General features: G+C 59.7%; 3 non-coding genes and 2 pseudogenes across 3 annotated transcripts; all 5 read left to right on the plus strand.

Annotated features, from left to right (window-relative positions):
• The first annotated feature begins 70 nt into the window (after positions 1-70).
• LOC125993191 (5S ribosomal RNA) lies at positions 71-189 on the plus strand (annotated as a pseudogene).
• Positions 190-4,244: 4,055 nt separating this feature from the next.
• LOC125993286 (5S ribosomal RNA) lies at positions 4,245-4,363 on the plus strand. Its single transcript, XR_007490115.1, has one exon. It is a non-coding gene; the product is annotated as a 5S ribosomal RNA (ribosomal RNA).
• Positions 4,364-12,350: 7,987 nt separating this feature from the next.
• Positions 12,351-12,469, plus strand: LOC125993222 (5S ribosomal RNA). The gene has a single exon (XR_007490067.1). It is a non-coding gene; the product is annotated as a 5S ribosomal RNA (ribosomal RNA).
• An 876-nt stretch (positions 12,470-13,345) lies between these two features.
• LOC125993219 (5S ribosomal RNA) lies at positions 13,346-13,464 on the plus strand (annotated as a pseudogene).
• Positions 13,465-14,306: 842 nt separating this feature from the next.
• Positions 14,307-14,425, plus strand: LOC125993287 (5S ribosomal RNA). The gene has a single exon (XR_007490116.1). It is a non-coding gene; the product is annotated as a 5S ribosomal RNA (ribosomal RNA).
• The last annotated feature ends 2,984 nt before the right edge of the window (positions 14,426-17,409 follow it).

The following is a 17,409-nucleotide window of genomic DNA, read 5'->3' on the forward strand; positions in this document are numbered from 1 at the left end:
CCCGCCGCTGCTTGGCATGGTTTCAGGGGCGATTGTGTCTATAAAATGAAAAATTCTGAGCGGTTTCACGGCTTACGGCAATACTACCCTGAGAGCGCCCGCTCTCGTCCGATCTCGGAGGCTAAGCAGGGTCGGGCCTGGTTAGTACTTGGATGGGAGACCGCCTGGGAATACCAGTTACCGTAAGCTTTTTTTTTTTTTTTTTTTTCTTATGTGCACTTCAATCGTTTAAGCCAAGAACTTTTTACAGCACCCATCACGAATGGCATTCGGAAACTGCAAGCCTAGTTTGAACTCCGACACTGAAACTACAACACGAGTTTAAAACCTACATTGTGTGGCGACAGCCATAGCATTGCAGTTCACGTTTTTACCGCTAGAGGACAGACTATGTACAGTGAATAAAGAGCATAGCTCCCTGTGAACTCAAAGCAGCAGTCTTTACTTGTAAAAGAACCCAGCACAACACATTGCGCTTCCATGTAGTGTTTTTACCTTTTTCATGACATTTATTTTGATACAGCCAAATGCAGGTTTTGTGCACTTCACTTTTCCGTTGGGCATTCGCGTAGAACCCTATTCCAGTTACGGCCAGATTCTTTTAGACTAGTGGTCCCCAAACTTTCTTGCGCCACGGACCGGCTACGCGTCAGAAATATTTTTGCGGACCTGCCTTTATATATATAAATAAACAATAAATCTATATAAATAAATACTACATTTATAATAAATATATATATCCATCCATCCATCCATCTTCTTCCGCTTATCCGGGGTCGGGTCGCGGGGGCAACAGCTTCAGGAGGGACTCCCAGACTTCCCTCTCCCCAGCCACTTCATCCAGCTCATCCCGGGGGATCCCAAGGCGTTCCCAGGCCAGCTGAGAGACATAGTCTCTCCAGCGCGTCCTGGGTCGTCCCCGGGGTCTCCTACCGGTGGGACATGCCCGGAACACCTCCCCAGGGAGGCGTCCAGGAGGCATCCTGATAAGATGCCCGAGCCACCTCATCTGGCTCCTCTCAACGTGGAGGAGTAGCGACTCTACTCCGAGTCTCTCCCGGATGACCGAGCTTCTCACCCTATCTCTAAGGGAGAGCCCGGACATCCTGCGGAGAAAACTCATTTCGGCCGCTTGTATCCGAGATCTCGTTCTTTCGGTCACGACCCATAGCTCGTGACCATAGGTGAGGGTAGGAGCGTAAATCGACCGGTAAATTGAGAGCTTTGCCTTTTGGCTCAGCTCTCTCTTCACCACAACGGACCGGTACAGGGTCCGCATTACTGCCGACGCTGCACCGATCCGCCTGTCGATCTCACGCTCCATCCTCCCCTCACTCGTGAACAAGACTCCAAGATACTTGAACTCCTCCACTTGGGGCAGGATCTCATCCCCGATCCGGAGAGGGCATTCCACCCTTTTCCGATCGAGGACCATGGACTCGGATTTGGAGGTGCTGACCCTCATCCCGACCGCTTCGCACTCGGCTGCGAACCGTTCCAGCGAGAGCTGGAGATCACGGCCTGAAGAAGCCAACAGCACCACGTCATCTGCAAAAAGCAGAGACGCGATGCTGAGGTCCCCAAACCGGACCCCCTCAACGCCTCGGCTGCGCCTAGAAATTCTGTCCATAAAAATTATGAACAGAATCGGTGACAAAGGGCAGCCTTGGCGGAGTCCAACCCTCACTGGGAACGAATCCGACTTACTGCCGGAAATGCGGACCAGACTCTGGCATCGGTGATACAGGGACCGAACCGCCCTTATCAGTTGGCTCGGCACCCCGTACTCCCGAAGCACCCTCCACAGAACCTCCCGAGGGACACGGTCGAACGCCTTCTCCAAGTCCACAAAACACATGTGGACTGGTTGGGCAAACTCCCATGCACCCTCGAGGATCCTGCCGAGGGTGTAGAGCTGGTCCACTGTTCCACGGCCAGGACGAAAGCCACACTGCTCCTCCTGAATCCGAGGTTCGACCTCCCGACGGACCCTCCTCTCCAGCACCCCTGAATAGACCTTACCAGGGAGGCTGAGGAGTGTGATTCCCCTGTAATTGGAACACACCCTCCGGTCCCCCTTCTTAAAGAGGGGAACCACCACCCCAGTCTGCCAATCCAGAGGCACTGTCCCCGATGTCCACGCAACGTTGTAGAGGCGTGTCAGCCATGACAGCCCCACAACATCCAGAGCCTTTAAGAACTCTGGGCGGATCTCATCCACCCCCGGGGCCTTGCCACCGAGGAGTTTTTTAACTACCTCAGTGACTTCGACCCCAGAGATTGGAGAATCCGCCTCAGAGTCTCTAGGCCCTGCTTCCTCAATGGAAGGCGTGTAGGTGGAATTGAGGAGGTCTTCGAAGTATTCTCCCCACCGACTCACGACGTCCCGAGTCGAGGTCAGCAGCACGCCATCCCCACTGTAAACAGTGTTGACGTTGCACTGCTTCCCCCTCCTGAGACGCCGGATGGTGGACCAGAATTTCCTCGAAGCCGTCCGAAAGTCATTCTCCATGGCCTCACCGAACTCCTCCCACGCCCGGGTTTTTGCCTCAGCAACCGCCGAAGCCGCGTTCCGCTTGGCCATCCGGTACCTGTCAGCTGCCTCCGGAGTCCCGCAGGCCAAAACGGCCCGATAGGACTCCTTCTTCAGCTTGACGGCATCCCTTACCGCCGGTGTCCACCAGCGGGTTCGGGGGTTGCCGCCACGACAGGCACCAACGACCTTACGGCCACAGCTCCGGTCGGCCGCCTCAACAATGGAGGCGCGGAACATGGTCCACTCAGACTCAATGTCCCCCGCCTCCCCCGGGACGTGGGAAAAGCTCTGCCGGAGGTGGGAGTTGAAGCTCTTCCTGACAGGAGATTCTGCCAGACGTTCCCAGCAGACCCTCACAGAGCGTTTGGGTCTGCCAGGTCGGACCGGCATCTTCCCCCACCATCGGAGCCAACCCACCACCAGGTGGTGATCAGTTGACAGCTCCGCCCCTCTCTTCACCCGAGTGTCCAAAACATGCGGCCGCAAATCCGATGACACGACTACAAAGTCGATCATCGAACTGCGGCCTAGGGTGTCCTGGTGCCAAGTGCACACATGGACACCCTTATGTTTGAACATGGTGTTCATTATTGAAAATCCGTGTCGAGCACAGAAGTCCAACAATAGAACACCGCTCGGGTTCAGATCAGGGGGGCCGTTCCTCCCAATCACGCCCTTCCAGGTCTCACTGTCATTGCCCACGTGAGCATTGAAGTCACCCAGTAGAACGATAGAGTCCCCAGAAGGAGCGCTCTCCAGCACTTCCTCCAGGGACCCCAAGAAGGGTGGGTACTCTGAGCTGCTGTTTGGTGCATAGACACAAACAACAGTCAGGACCCGTCCCCCCACCCGAAGGCGGAGGGAGGCTACCCTCTCGTTCACCGGGGTGAACCCCAATGTGCAGGCGCCCAGCCGGGGGGCAATAAGTATACCCACACCTGCTCGACGCCTCTCACCGTGGGCAACTCCAGAGTGGAAGAGAGTCCAGCCCCTCTCGAGAGGGCTTGTACCGGAACCCAAACTGTGTGTGGAGGCTAGTCCGACTATATCTAGTCGGAATCTTTCTGCCTCGCACACCAGCTCGGGCTCCTTTCCAGCCAGAGAGGTGACATTCCATGTCCCAAGAGCCAGCTTCTGCAGCCGGGGATCAGACCGCCAAGGTCCCCGCCTTTGGCTGCCGCCCAGCTCACATTGCACCCGACCCCTTCGGCCCCTCCCACAGGTGGTGAGCCCATGGGAAGGGGGACCCACGTTTCCATTTCGGGCTATGCCCGGCCGGGCCCCATGGGCGAAGGCCCGGCCACCAGACGCTCGCCTTCGAGCCCCGCCTCCAGGCCTGGCTCCAGAGGGAGGCCCCGGTGACCCGCGTCCGGGCGAGGGAAAACTAAGTCCATTTTAAATATATATATATATATAAATAGGATTAAATAAAATGATACGACTGGCATAAAAACAAATATAAACCACATAAAAATAAAAGTCACCATTACGTTGAATTATTGGGAGCACCGAGCTTGTTTCTCAGAAACGAGCCGGTCCCATCCAGGCGTAATCGGAGACAATGAAACCCGAAGTGGTTAAGGTTTGTCTTTTAATGCAGGATGCTTGGTCTCCATGTGCCGAAGCAGTTTTGAAGGCTTCATTGGCTTGCTCGCTAGTTTCAGGGGCGATTGTGTCTATAAAATGCAAAATGTTGGGTCACCTCACGGCTTACGGCCATACTACCCTGAGAACGCCTGATCTCGTCTTATCTCGGAAGCTAAGCAGGGTCGGGCCTGGTTAGTACTTGGATGGGAGACTGCCTGGGAATACCAGGTGCTGTAAGCTTTTTCTTTTTCTTATGTGCACTTCAAGCTCTTTTTTTTTTTTTTTTTTCTTCTTATGTGCACTTCAATCGTTTAAGCCAAGACCTTTTTACAACACCCATCACGAATGGCATTCGGAAACTGCAAGCCTAGTTTGAACTCCGACACTGAAACTACAACACGAGTTCAAAACCTCTATGTACAGTGAATAAAGAGCATGGCTCCCTGTGAACTCAAAGCAGCAGTCTTTACTTGTAAAAGAACCCAGCACAACACATTGCGCTTCCATGTAGTGTTTTTACCTTTTTCATGACATTTATTTTGATACAGCCAAATGCAGGTTTTGTGCACTTCACTTTTCCGTTGGGCATTCGCGTAGAACCCTATTCCAGTTACGGCCAGATTCTTTTAGACTAGTGGTCCCCAACCTTTCTTGCGCCACGGACCGGCTACGCGTCAGAAATATTTTTGCGGACCTGCCTTTATATATATAAATAAACAATAAATCAATATAAATAAATACTACATTTATAATAAGTATATATACCGTATTTGCCGGTGTATTGGTCGACCTTTTTCGATCCAAAATCGACCGAAAAAAATCGACCTCGACTTATACACCGAGTCATAAAATTTAACTTCGTATTCATCGCTTCAAATGTGATGGTAACCAAGGCCGTTTCTCATGCATCTCATTGTGCGTTGCACTTAGAAAATTTGAACCGGGCGGCGTGCGCGAGTGCGCGGCCCGCTGGAAGTCGAATGAGGCGCCGCGACCACCTCCGCGGTGTTTATAAACCGCCGATCCGCTCGGCGGGGGCTATTTTCGGCCACTTGGCTCGTGCGCACGGCCTCCCGGATGTGCCGGGCGGGTGCGCGATCTCGCCGGCCGCTGGAAGTCGAATGAGGCGCCGCGACCACCTCCGCGGTGCTTATAAACAGCCGATCCGCTCGGCGGGGGCTATTTTCGGCCACTTGGCTCGTGCGCACGGCCTCCCGGATGTGCCGGGCGGGTGCGCGAGCTCGCCGGCCGCTGGAAGTCGAATGAGGCGCCGCGACCACCTCCGCGGTGCTTATAAACAGCCGATCCGCTCGGCGGGGGCTATTTTCGGCCACTTGGCTCGTGCGCACGGCCTCCCGGATGTGCCGGGCGGGTGCGCGAGCTCGCCGGCCGCTGGAAGTCGAATGAGGCGCCGCGACCACCTCCGCGGTGCTTATAAACAGCCGATCCGCTCGGCGGGGGCTATTTTCGGCCACTTGGCTCGTGCGCACGGCCTCCCGGATGTGCCGGGCGGGTGCGCGAGCTCGCCGGCCGCTTGAAGTCGAATGAGGCGCCGCGACCACCTCCGCGGTGCTTATAAACAGCCGATCCGCTCGGCGGGGGCTATTTTCGGCCACTTGGCTCGTGCGCACGGCCTCCCGGATGTGCCGGGCGGGTGCGCGAGCTCGCCGGCCGCTGGAAGTCGAATGAGGCGCCGCGACCACCTCCGCGGTGCTTATAAACAGCCGATCCGCTCGGCGGGGGCTGTTTTCGGCCACTTGGCTCGTGCGCACGGCCTCCCGGATGTGCCGGGCGGGTGCGCGAGCTCGCCGGCCGCTGGAAGTCGAATGAGGCGCCGCGACCACCTCCGCGGTGCTTATAAACAGCCGATCCGCTCGGCCGGGGCTATTTTCGGCCACTTGGCTCGTGCGCACGGCCTCCCGGATGTGCCGGGCGGGTGCGCGAGCTCGCCGCCCGCCGGAAGTCGAATGAGGCGCCGCGACCACCTCCGCGGTGCTTATAAACAGCCGATCCGCTCGGCGGGGGCTATTTTCGGCCACTTGGCTCGTGCGCACGGCCTCCCGGATGTGCCGGTCGGGTGCGCGAGCTCGCCGGCCGCTGGAAGTCGAATGAGGCGCCGCGACCACCTCCGCGGTGCTTATAAACAGCCGATCCGCTCGGCGGGGGCTATTTTCGGCCACTTGGCTCGTGCGCACGGCCTCCCGGATGTGCCGGGCGGGTGCGCGAGCTCGCCGGCCGCTGGAAGTCGAATGAGGCGCCCGACCACCTCCGCGGTGCTTATAAACAGCCGATCCGCTCGGCGGGGGCTATTTTCGGCCACTTGGCTCGTGCGCACGGCCTCCCGGATGTGCCGGGCGGGTGCGCGAGCTCGCCGGCCGCTGGAAGTCGAATGAGGCGCCGCGACCACCTCCGCGGTGCTTATAAACAGCCGATCCGCTCGGCGGGGGCTATTTTCGGCCACTTGGCTCGTGCGCACGGCCTCCCGGATGTGCCGGGCGGGTGCGCGAGCTCGCCGCCCGCCGGAAGTCGAATGAGGCGCCGCGACCACCTCCGCGGTGCTTATAAACAGCCGATCCGCTCGGCGGGGGCTATTTTCGGCCACTTGGCTCGTGCGCACGGCCTCCAGGATGTGCCGGGCGGGTGCGCGATCTCGCCGGCCGCTGGAAGTCGAATGAGGCGCCGTGACCACCTCCGCGGTGCTTATAAACCGCCGATCCGCTCGGCGGGGGCTATTTTCGGCCACTTGGCTCGTGCGCACGGCCTCCCGGATGTGCCGGGCGGGTGCGCGAGCTCGCCGGCCGCTGGAAGTCGAATGAGGCGCCGCGACCACCTCCGCGGTGCTTATAAACAGCCGATCCGCTCGGCGGGGGCTATTTTCGGCCACTTGGCTCGTGCGCACGGCCTCCCGGATGTGCCGGGCGGGTGCGCGAGCTCGCCGGCCGCTTGAAGTCGAATGAGGCGCCGCGACCACCTCCGCGGTGCTTATAAACAGCCGATCCGCTCGGCGGGGGCTATTTTCGGCCACTTGGCTCGTGCGCACGGCCTCCCGGATGTGCCGGGCGGGTGCGCGAGCTCGCCGGCCGCTGGAAGTCGAATGAGGCGCCGCGACCACCTCCGCGGTGCTTATAAACAGCCGATCCGCTCGGCGGGGGCTGTTTTCGGCCACTTGGCTCGTGCGCACGGCCTCCCGGATGTGCCGGGCGGGTGCGCGAGCTCGCCGGCCGCTGGAAGTCGAATGAGGCGCCGCGACCACCTCCGCGGTGCTTATAAACAGCCGATCCGCTCGGCCGGGGCTATTTTCGGCCACTTGGCTCGTGCGCACGGCCTCCCGGATGTGCCGGGCGGGTGCGCGAGCTCGCCGCCCGCCGGAAGTCGAATGAGGCGCCGCGACCACCTCCGCGGTGCTTATAAACAGCCGATCCGCTCGGCGGGGGCTATTTTCGGCCACTTGGCTCGTGCGCACGGCCTCCCGGATGTGCCGGTCGGGTGCGCGAGCTCGCCGGCCGCTGGAAGTCGAATGAGGCGCCGCGACCACCTCCGCGGTGCTTATAAACAGCCGATCCGCTCGGCGGGGGCTATTTTCGGCCACTTGGCTCGTGCGCACGGCCTCCCGGATGTGCCGGGCGGGTGCGCGAGCTCGCTGGCCGCTGGAAGTCGAATGAGGCGCCGCGACCACCTCCGCGGTGCTTATAAACAGCCGATCCGCTCGGCGGGGGCTATTTTCGGCCACTTGGCTCGTGCGCACGGCCTCCCGGATGTGCCGGGCGGGTGCGCGAGCTCGCCGGCCGCTGGAAGTCGAATGAGGCGCCGCGACCACCTCCGCGGTGCTTATAAACAGCCGATCCGCTCGGCGGGGGCTATTTTCGGCCACTTGGCTCGTGCGCACGGCCTCCCGGATGTGCCGGGCGGGTGCGCGAGCTCGCCGGCCGCTGGAAGTCGAATGAGGCGCCGCGACCACCTCCGCGGTGCTTATAAACAGCCGATCCGCTCGGCGGGGGCTATTTTCGGCCACTTGGCTCGTGCGCACGGCCTCCCGGATGTGCCGGGCGGGTGCGCGAGCTCGCCGGCCGCTGGAAGTCGAATGAGGCGCCGCGACCACCTCCGCGGTGCTTATAAACAGCCGATCCGCTCGGCGGGGGCTATTTTCGGCCACTTGGCTCGTGCGCACGGCCTCCCGGATGTGCCGGGCGGGTGCGCGAGCTCGCCGGCCGCTGGAAGTCGAATGAGGCGCCGCGACCACCTCCGCGGTGGTTATAAACAGCCGATCCGCTCGGCGGGGGCTATTTTCGGCCACTTGGCTCGTGCGCACGGCCTCCCGGATGTGCCGGGCGGGTGCGCGGGCTCGCCGGCCGCTGGAAGTCGAATGAGGCGCCGCGACCACCTCCGCGGTGCTTATAAACAGCCGATCCGCTCGGCGGGGGCTATTTTCGGCCACTTGGCTCGTGCGCACGGCCTCCCGGATGTGCCGGGCGGGTGCGCGAGCTCGCCGGCCGCTGGAAGTCGAATGAGGCGCCGCGACCACCTCCGCGGTGCTTATAAACAGCCGATCCGCTCGGCGGGGGCTATTTTCGGCCACTTGGCTCGTGCGCACGGCCTCCCGGATGTGCCGGGCGGGTGCGCGAGCTCGCCGGCCGCTGGAAGTCGAATGAGGCGCCGCGACCACCTCCGCGGTGCTTATAAACAGCCGATCCGCTCGGCGGGGGCTATTTTCGGCCACTTGGCTCGTGCGCACGGCCTCCCGGATGTGCCGGGCGGGTGCGCGAGCTCGCCGGCCGCTGGAAGTCGAATGAGGCGCCCGACCACCTCCGCGGTGCTTATAAACAGCCGATCCGCTCGGCGGGGGCTATTTTCGGCCACTTGGCTCGTGCGCACGGCCTCCCGGATGTGCCGGGCGGGTGCGCGAGCTCGCCGGCCGCTGGAAGTCGAATGAGGCGCCGCGACCACCTCCGCGGTGCTTATAAACAGCCGATCCGCTCGGCGGGGGCTATTTTCGGCCACTTGGCTCGTGCGCACGGCCTCCCGGATGTGCCGGGCGGGTGCGCGAGCTCGCCGCCCGCCGGAAGTCGAATGAGGCGCCGCGACCACCTCCGCGGTGCTTATAAACAGCCGATCCGCTCGGCGGGGGCTATTTTCGGCCACTTGGCTCGTGCGCACGGCCTCCAGGATGTGCCGGGCGGGTGCGCGATCTCGCCGGCCGCTGGAAGTCGAATGAGGCGCCGTGACCACCTCCGCGGTGCTTATAAACCGCCGATCCGCTCGGCGGGGGCTATTTTCGGCCACTTGGCTCGTGCGCACGGCCTCCCGGATGTGCCGGGCGGGTGCGCGAGCTCGCCGGCCGCTGGAAGTCGAATGAGGCGCCGCGACCACCTCCGCGGTGCTTATAAACAGCCGATCCGCTCGGCGGGGGCTATTTTCGGCCACTTGGCTCGTGCGCACGGCCTCCCGGATGTGCCGGGCGGGTGCGCGAGCTCGCCGGCCGCTTGAAGTCGAATGAGGCGCCGCGACCACCTCCGCGGTGCTTATAAACAGCCGATCCGCTCGGCGGGGGCTATTTTCGGCCACTTGGCTCGTGCGCACGGCCTCCCGGATGTGCCGGGCGGGTGCGCGAGCTCGCCGGCCGCTGGAAGTCGAATGAGGCGCCGCGACCACCTCCGCGGTGCTTATAAACAGCCGATCCGCTCGGCGGGGGCTGTTTTCGGCCACTTGGCTCGTGCGCACGGCCTCCCGGATGTGCCGGGCGGGTGCGCGAGCTCGCCGGCCGCTGGAAGTCGAATGAGGCGCCGCGACCACCTCCGCGGTGCTTATAAACAGCCGATCCGCTCGGCCGGGGCTATTTTCGGCCACTTGGCTCGTGCGCACGGCCTCCCGGATGTGCCGGGCGGGTGCGCGAGCTCGCCGCCCGCCGGAAGTCGAATGAGGCGCTGCGACCACCTCCGCGGTGCTTATAAACAGCCGATCCGCTCGGCGGGGGCTATTTTCGGCCACTTGGCTCGTGCGCACGGCCTCCCGGATGTGCCGGTCGGGTGCGCGAGCTCGCCGGCCGCTGGAAGTCGAATGAGGCGCCGCGACCACCTCCGCGGTGCTTATAAACAGCCGATCCGCTCGGCGGGGGCTATTTTCGGCCACTTGGCTCGTGCGCACGGCCTCCCGGATGTGCCGGGCGGGTGCGCGAGCTCGCTGGCCGCTGGAAGTCGAATGAGGCGCCGCGACCACCTCCGCGGTGCTTATAAACAGCCGATCCGCTCGGCGGGGGCTATTTTCGGCCACTTGGCTCGTGCGCACGGCCTCCCGGATGTGCCGGGCGGGTGCGCGAGCTCGCCGGCCGCTGGAAGTCGAATGAGGCGCCGCGACCACCTCCGCGGTGCTTATAAACAGCCGATCCGCTCGGCGGGGGCTATTTTCGGCCACTTGGCTCGTGCGCACGGCCTCCCGGATGTGCCGGGCGGGTGCGCGAGCTCGCCGGCCGCTGGAAGTCGAATGAGGCGCCGCGACCACCTCCGCGGTGCTTATAAACAGCCGATCCGCTCGGCGGGGGCTATTTTCGGCCACTTGGCTCGTGCGCACGGCCTCCCGGATGTGCCGGGCGGGTGCGCGAGCTCGCCGGCCGCTGGAAGTCGAATGAGGCGCCGCGACCACCTCCGCGGTGCTTATAAACAGCCGATCCGCTCGGCGGGGGCTATTTTCGGCCACTTGGCTCGTGCGCACGGCCTCCCGGATGTGCCGGGCGGGTGCGCGAGCTCGCCGGCCGCTGGAAGTCGAATGAGGCGCCGCGACCACCTCCGCGGTGGTTATAAACAGCCGATCCGCTCGGCGGGGGCTATTTTCGGCCACTTGGCTCGTGCGCACGGCCTCCCGGATGTGCCGGGCGGGTGCGCGGGCTCGCCGGCCGCTGGAAGTCGAATGAGGCGCCGCGACCACCTCCGCGGTGCTTATAAACAGCCGATCCGCTCGGCGGGGGCTATTTTCGGCCACTTGGCTCGTGCGCACGGCCTCCCGGATGTGCCGGGCGGGTGCGCGAGCTCGCCGGCCGCTGGAAGTCGAATGAGGCGCCGCGACCACCTCCGCGGTGCTTATAAACAGCCGATCCGCTCGGCGGGGGCTATTTTCGGCCACTTGGCTCGTGCGCACGGCCTCCCGGATGTGCCGGGCGGGTGCGCGAGCTCGCCGGCCGCTGGAAGTCGAATGAGGCGCCGCGACCACCTCCGCGGTGCTTATAAACAGCCGATCCGCTCGGCGGGGGCTATTTTCGGCCACTTGGCTCGTGCGCACGGCCTCCCGGATGTGCCGGGCGGGTGCGCGAGCTCGCCGGCCGCTGGAAGTCGAATGAGGCGCCCGACCACCTCCGCGGTGCTTATAAACAGCCGATCCGCTCGGCGGGGGCTATTTTCGGCCACTTGGCTCGTGCGCACGGCCTCCCGGATGTGCCGGGCGGGTGCGCGAGCTCGCCGGCCGCTGGAAGTCGAATGAGGCGCCGCGACCACCTCCGCGGTGCTTATAAACAGCCGATCCGCTCGGCGGGGGCTATTTTCGGCCACTTGGCTCGTGCGCACGGCCTCCCGGATGTGCCGGGCGGGTGCGCGAGCTCGCCGGCGGCTGGAAGTCCAATGAGGCGCCGTGATCTCCTCCGCGGTGCTTATAAAGTGCCGATCCGCTCGGCTTGGAGCTATTTCCGGCCTCCCGTTGGTGCCGGGCGGCGTGCGCGAGCTCGCCGGCCGCGATCTCCTCCGCGGTGCTTATAAACAGCAGCATGCGCACGGCCTCCCAGAATTTGAACACATTTCGTCAATAAATTTCGCATATTGAATTTTGAAGTTTAATATAATGCAACAATTGAGCTCGACTTATACAAAGGATATATCATAAAATCGTAAATTTCCGTCGAATTTTAGGGGGTCGACTTATACACCGAGTCGACCTGTACACCGGCAAATACGGTAAATACGATTAAATAAAATGATACGACTGGCATAAAAACAAATATAAACCACATAAAAATAAAAGTCACCATTACGTTGAATTATTGGGAGCACCGAGCTTGTTTCTCAGAAACGAGCCGGTCCCATCCAGGCGTAATCGGAGACAATGAAACCCGAAGTGGTTAAGGTTTGTCTTTTAATGCAGGATGCTTGGTCTCCATGTGCCGAAGCAGTTTTGAAGGCTTCATTGGCTCGCTCTCGTTTCAGGGGCGATTGTGTCTATAAAATGCAAAATGTTGGGTCACCTCACGGCTTACGGCCATACTACCCTGAGAACGCCCGATCTCGTCCGATCTCGGAAGCTAAGCAGGGTCGGGCCTGGTTAGTACTTGGATGGGAGACCGCCTGGGAATACCAGGTGCTGTAAGCTTTTTCTTTTTCTTATGTGCACTTCAATCGTTTAAGAAGCTATTTTTTACAACACCCATCACGAATGGCATCCGGAAACAGCAAGCCTAATTTAAACTCCGACATTGAAACTATAACACGAGTTTGAAAGCTATATTATGTGGTGACATCCACAGCATTGTAGTTAAATTTTTTACCGCTAGAGAGCAGACTATGTACAGTGAGCATGGCTCCCTGTGAACTCAAAGCAGCAGGCTTGACTTGTAAAAGAACCCAACACAACACTTCCATGAAGTAATTGTACTAAGTTCATTTTGTTTTTCCTTATTTAATCACTTCACTGGTTTCTTTTATATCAAACAAATTGTTTTAGGTTATTCACCTGACATGTTGATCCATCAGCTGATAAAGACGCGTCACCATCACATCTGTGACACTCTGATGAAGGCGGAAGAAACCGCCGAAACATGTCAGGTGAATAACCTAAAACAATTTGTTTGATATAAAAGAAACCAGTGAAGTGACTTCCATGAAGTGTTTTTAAACTTTTCAAGGCATTTATTTTGATTCAGCAAAATGCAGGTCGCAACGGCAAATTCGTGCTACCGCATAAAAAGCTGTCAATAACTTTTCATGATAGCCATGTTTCCAGAAAACACCAAAAGCCTTGGAAGAAAGCCTGTTTCGGCCCTGGTTGTAAAAAAAACAAAAAAAAAAAAAACAAAAGGGAAGGGTGACCGTCCGGGAATACCAGGTGCTGAAAGCCTTTTTTTTTTTTTTTTTCCCCACGTCAATTGTGAAAGGAAACTTTTACCACAGCCATCAAGTCCCGCCGCTGCTTGGCATGGTTTCAGGGGCGATTGTGTCTATAAAATGAAAAATTCTGAGCGGTCTCACGGCTTACGGCAATGCTACCCTGAGAGCGCCCGCTCTCGTCCGACCTCGGAGGCTAAGCAGGGTCGGGCCTGGTTAGTACTTGGATGGGAGACCGCCTGGGAATACCATTTACCGTAAGCTTTTTTTTTTTTTTTTTTTTCTTATGTGCACTTCAATCGTTTAAGCCAAGAACTTTTTACAGCACCCATCACGAATGGCATTCGGAAACTGCAAGCCTAGTTTGAACTCCGACACTGAAACTACAACACGAGTTTAAAACCTACATTGTGTGGCGACAGCCATAGCATTGCAGTTCACGTTTTTACCGCTAGAGGACAGACTATGTACAGTGAATAAAGAGCATGGCTCCCTGTGAACTCAAAGCAGCAGTCTTTACTTGTAAAAGAACCCAGCACAACACATTGCGCTTCCATGTAGTGTTTTTACCTTTTTCATGACATTTATTTTGATACAGCCAAATGCAGGTTTTGTGCACTTCACTTTTCCGTTGGGCATTCGCGTAGAACCCTATTCCAGTTACGGCCAGATTCTTTTAGACTAGTGGTCCCCAAACTTTCTTGCGCCACGGACCGGCTACGCGTCAGAAATATTTTTGCGGACCTGCCTTTATATATATAAATAAACAATAAATCTATATAAATAAATACTACATTTATAATAAATATATATAAATAGGATTAAATAAAATGATACGACTGGCATAAAAACAAATATAAACCACATAAAAATAAAAGTCACCATTACGTTGAATTATTGGGAGCACCGAGCTTGTTTCTCAGAAACGAGCCGGTCCCATCCAGGCGTAATCGGAGACAATGAAACCCGAAGTGGTTAAGGTTTGTCTTTTAATGCAGGATGCTTGGTCTCCATGTGCCGAAGCAGTTTTGAAGGCTTCATTGGCTTGCTCGCTAGTTTCAGGGGCGATTGTGTCTATAAAATGCAAAATGTTGGGTCACCTCACGGCTTACGGCCATACTACCCTGAGAACGCCTGATCTCGTCTTATCTCGGAAGCTAAGCAGGGTCGGGCCTGGTTAGTACTTGGATGGGAGACTGCCTGGGAATACCAGGTGCTGTAAGCTTTTTCTTTTTCTTATGTGCACTTCAAGCTCTTTTTTTTTTTTTTTTTTCTTCTTATGTGCACTTCAATCGTTTAAGCCAAGACCTTTTTACAACACCCATCACGAATGGCATTCGGAAACTGCAAGCCTAGTTTGAACTCCGACACTGAAACTACAACAAGAGTTCAAAACCTCTATGTACAGTGAATAAAGAGCATGGCTCCCTGTGAACTCAAAGCAGCAGTCTTTACTTGTAAAAGAACCCAGCACAACACATTGCGCTTCCATGTAGTGTTTTTACCTTTTTCATGACATTTATTTTGATACAGCCAAATGCAGGTTTTGTGCACTTCACTTTTCCGTTGGGCATTCGCGTAGAACCCTATTCCAGTTACGGCCAGATTCTTTTAGACTAGTGGTCCCCAACCTTTCTTGCGCCACGGACCGGCTACGCGTCAGAAATATTTTTGCGGACCTGCCTTTATATATATAAATAAACAATAAATCAATATAAATAAATACTACATTTATAATAAGTATATATACCGTATTTGCCGGTGTATTGGTCGACCTTTTTCGATCCAAAATCGACCGAAAAAAATCGACCTCGACTTATACACCGAGTCATAAAATTTAACTTCGTATTCATCGCTTCAAATGTGATGGTAACCAAGGCCGTTTCTCATGCATCTCATTGTGCGTTGCACTTAGAAAATTTGAACCGGGCGGCGTGCGCGAGTGCGCGGCCCGCTGGAAGTCGAATGAGGCGCCGCGACCACCTCCGCGGTGTTTATAAACCGCCGATCCGCTCGGCGGGGGCTATTTTCGGCCACTTGGCTCGTGCGCACGGCCTCCCGGATGTGCCGGGCGGGTGCGCGATCTCGCCGGCCGCTGGAAGTCGAATGAGGCGCCGCGACCACCTCCGCGGTGCTTATAAACAGCCGATCCGCTCGGCGGGGGCTATTTTCGGCCACTTGGCTTGTGCGCACGGCCTCCCGGATGTGCCGGGCGGGTGCGCGAGCTCGCCGGCCGCTGGAAGTCGAATGAGGCGCCGCGACCACCTCCGCGGTGCTTATAAACAGCCGATCCGCTCGGCGGGGGCTATTTTCGGCCACTTGGCTCGTGCGCACGGCCTCCCGGATGTGCCGGGCGGGTGCGCGGGCTCGCCGGCCGCTGGAAGTCGAATGAGGCGCCGCGACCACCTCCTCGGTGCTTATAAACAGCCGATCCGCTCGGCGGGGGCTATTTTCGGCCACTTGGCTCGTGCGCACGGCCTCCCGGATGTGCCGGGCGGGTGCGCGAGCTCGCCGGCCGCTGGAAGTCGAATGAGGCGCCGCGACCACCTCCGCGGTGCTTATAAACAGCCGATCCGCTCGGCGGGGGCTATTTTCGGCCACTTGGCTCGTGCGCACGGCCTCCCGGATGTGCCGGGCGGGTGCGCGAGCTCGCCGGCCGCTTGAAGTCGAATGAGGCGCCGCGACCACCTCCGCGGTGCTTATAAACAGCCGATCCGCTCGGCGGGGGCTATTTTCGGCCACTTGGCTCGTGCGCACGGCCTCCCGGATGTGCCGGGCGGGTGCGCGAGCTCGCCGGCCGCTGGAAGTCGAATGAGGCGCCGCGACCACCTCCGCGGTGCTTATAAACAGCCGATCCGCTCGGCGGGGGCTGTTTTCGGCCACTTGGCTCGTGCGCACGGCCTCCCGGATGTGCCGGGCGGGTGCGCGAGCTCGCCGGCCGCTGGAAGTCGAATGAGGCGCCGCGACCACCTCCGCGGTGCTTATAAACAGCCGATCCGCTCGGCCGGGGCTATTTTCGGCCACTTGGCTCGTGCGCACGGCCTCCCGGATGTGCCGGGCGGGTGCGCGAGCTCGCCGCCCGCCGGAAGTCGAATGAGGCGCCGCGACCACCTCCGCGGTGCTTATAAACAGCCGATCCGCTCGGCGGGGGCTATTTTCGGCCACTTGGCTCGTGCGCACGGCCTCCCGGATGTGCCGGTCGGGTGCGCGAGCTCGCCGGCCGCTGGAAGTCGAATGAGGCGCCGCGACCACCTCCGCGGTGCTTATAAACAGCCGATCCGCTCGGCGGGGGCTATTTTCGGCCACTTGGCTCGTGCGCACGGCCTCCCGGATGTGCCGGGCGGGTGCGCGAGCTCGCTGGCCGCTGGAAGTCGAATGAGGCGCCGCGACCACCTCCGCGGTGCTTATAAACAGCCGATCCGCTCGGCGGGGGCTATTTTCGGCCACTTGGCTCGTGCGCACGGCCTCCCGGATGTGCCGGGCGGGTGCGCGAGCTCGCCGGCCGCTGGAAGTCGAATGAGGCGCCGCGACCACCTCCGCGGTGCTTATAAACAGCCGATCCGCTCGGCGGGGGCTATTTTCGGCCACTTGGCTCGTGCGCACGGCCTCCCGGATGTGCCGGGCGGGTGCGCGAGCTCGCCGGCCGCTGGAAGTCGAATGAGGCGCCGCGACCACCTCCGCGGTGCTTATAAACAGCCGATCCGCTCGGCGGGGGCTATTTTCGGCCACTTGGCTCGTGCGCACGGCCTCCCGGATGTGCCGGGCGGGTGCGCGAGCTCGCCGGCCGCTGGAAGTCGAATGAGGCGCCGCGACCACCTCCGCGGTGCTTATAAACAGCCGATGCGCTCGGCGGGGGCTATTTTCGGCCACTTGGCTCGTGCGCACGGCCTCCCGGATGTGCCGGGCGGGTGCGCGAGCTCGCCGGCCGCTGGAAGTCGAATGAGGCGCCGCGACCACCTCCGCGGTGCTTATAAACAGCCGATCCGCTCGGCGGGGGCTATTTTCGGCCACTTGGCTCGTGCGCACGGCCTCCCGGATGTGCCGGGCGGGTGCGCGGGCTCGCCGGCCGCTGGAAGTCGAATGAGGCGCCGCGACCACCTCCGCGGTGCTTATAAACAGCCGATCCGCTCGGCGGGGGCTATTTTCGGCCACTTGGCTCGTGCGCACGGCCTCCCGGATGTGCCGGGCGGGTGCGCGAGCTCGCCGGCC

Source organism: Syngnathus scovelli, unplaced genomic scaffold (assembly GCF_024217435.2).
Source record: "Syngnathus scovelli strain Florida unplaced genomic scaffold, RoL_Ssco_1.2 HiC_scaffold_27, whole genome shotgun sequence".
NCBI lineage: Eukaryota > Metazoa > Chordata > Actinopteri > Syngnathiformes > Syngnathidae > Syngnathus > Syngnathus scovelli.